The sequence below is a fragment of the Bison bison genome, unplaced genomic scaffold (genome assembly GCF_000754665.1).
Source record: "Bison bison bison isolate TAMUID 2011002044 unplaced genomic scaffold, Bison_UMD1.0 scf7180017859973, whole genome shotgun sequence".
Lineage (NCBI taxonomy): Eukaryota > Metazoa > Chordata > Mammalia > Artiodactyla > Bovidae > Bison > Bison bison.
In genome coordinates, this window is record NW_011490545.1 from 18,996 (window position 1) to 21,179 (window position 2,184).

Genomic DNA, 2,184 nt, shown 5'->3' on the forward strand with positions numbered 1-2,184 from the left:
TAGCGGGTTTTTTTTTTTTTTTCCTAGTGCTGAGCAGCTTGTTGGCTCTTAATTCCCTGACCAGGGGTTGAACTTGGCCCTCCAACAGTGAAAGTGCAGGGTCCTAACCACTGTTCCACCAGGGAATCCCTAGAGTGGCATTAACACACAAGGGAGTTAAGGGCAAGGAGTGTTTGCTGCCATCATTTGTATCTCTAAGGGCTCTTGCCTAGGAATCTGGGCATGGACAGGCGAAGAAGTTGCCCCACATGACAAAGCAAGTAAAACCAAAGCAGATTACGTTATCAAAGGCTGTTTCCACAGTGCTATATATATATTTTTTTCTTGTTAAAATGTCATCTTAGGTAAAGATGTGGGCCCCCAAGGCAAGGCAGATAGGGAAGCAATACATGGATTCAGTTTACACATTTATTATAGAAATCCCCTTCCAATGTGGGTAGTGTTTTGGGTCCAGATCCACTGGTACAAAAAGAAAAGTTTTCACACCAGGTAAAGGGGGTAGAGGAACCCCCAGCTTCAGAAAGTCACAGAAAGGTATCATAGAAAACACAGCTTGTGTGGATTTTTTTTTAAAAAGTGGTGGATGGAAGGAAAGCCAAGGAAGATGTGATGGAGCCAGTGGCAAGACGTCACTTGAGGATTTCACTGGCATCTACCAGATGCTAGGTTCCACCACCGCAGCATTCCAGGACACAAAACACCCAATGGCTCTGCCCTTTGGTCCTCCTGTGGGGCTTCCTGATTGGGAAGAGGGCAGAGGCTGCCACCAAAGGCTGAGCCATCTGATTCTGTGGGCAGAGGCAGCGGGCACAGACAGACAGGATCTGGGGCACCTTCAGGCACCCCTGGGGAAGGGAAAATGAACCCAAGCCTCCCACCCAGACTTCAGTCCTTCCACATGTGGGCAGAGACTTCATTCCTTCCAAATGTGGGCACCTCTGCCAAGAAAAAATTGTCCCAGTGGATGGGTGGCAGGGAGTTCTGTTCACATCAGTCTCCTGACTGCCCTAAATTGGGCCCCAAGACCCTATCTGGTCCATTTTGTGGAGGGGGTTCCTGAATGGAGCAGGCTGGGCACAGGGACAGGAATGAACCCAACCAGGATGAGATCACAGTTTCCCTTTTTATAAAATGTCTAGTGTCGGGGGAGGACAGTGAATACCTAAATCACAACTGTAAACAGAAATGGAGGAAGGGGCTTGGAGTCTCCGTTACATCACCTCCTCTCTTTTAAGCTGGCGGAGGGCCCCCAGTCCCCAGCACAGCATGAAAGGAGATGCAGGGTGTCAGACACCTTTATGGGCCCACAGGGAGCTAGGGGCCTTGGATGATCAGGTTGGTGCCCACCACCAGGAGTGACAGCAACCCTATCCCAGGGCTCAGCGAGGTCAGCTGTGCGCTCCCCAAACTGGAGTCTTGTCCAGGCCAATAAGGGGCATGTCAGAAGGGGTCAGACCAGTGTTCCCGGGGTCTGGGGGTCAGAACCGGAGGACTGCTCCCCCTCTAGCGTCAGGTCACTTAAACGAGCGCTCAGCTCCGGGGGGTACAGGAAGTCCGCGTAGTATCTTTAGAAGGGGTAGCAGGAATCCAGAAGACAGGGTAGGAAGACCGGACAGAGGAAAAGACGGACAAGACACAGAAAGAGGAAAAGAGGCTCGTTAAAGAGGTGGAAACAGGCACAGGAGAGTACCTTTAGGCTCGCAGGTGCGGGGCGCGGTGAAAAGAGGAAGAGAAAGGCGAGGGGCACAGGACAGCCCTTCCTCCCAGCACCCTAGTTTCAAGGCTCATTTTTAGCTGACATGCAGTGGCTGTTCAACTATTACAACTCTTGAATAGTTCGGTGAAGAACTGCTGCTACCGGGGCCCAAGATACCCCTCCGCCGAGGCCCCACGGATTAATGCGGGTCAGGCAGGCCCAGGGACCACAGGCCAAGGCTGCAGCTGCTTCTTTCCTGGTCCCTGTCATTAGCTACCATGACTAGCTGCTCCCTGACCTGGACACCTTTGCTATCTGCCTCAAGAGACCCCTACCCATCAGTAAAAACACCCCCCATACCTGCCGGAGACAGGGGGCGCCGTGAAACTCCTCGAGTGTGGGAGCGGCGCCTGGCTGGGGGCCCCGTACAGTGCCTGGCCCACCTCATAGCAGCGGGCATGGAGGAAGGGCGGGTGCTGCGGGCCCAT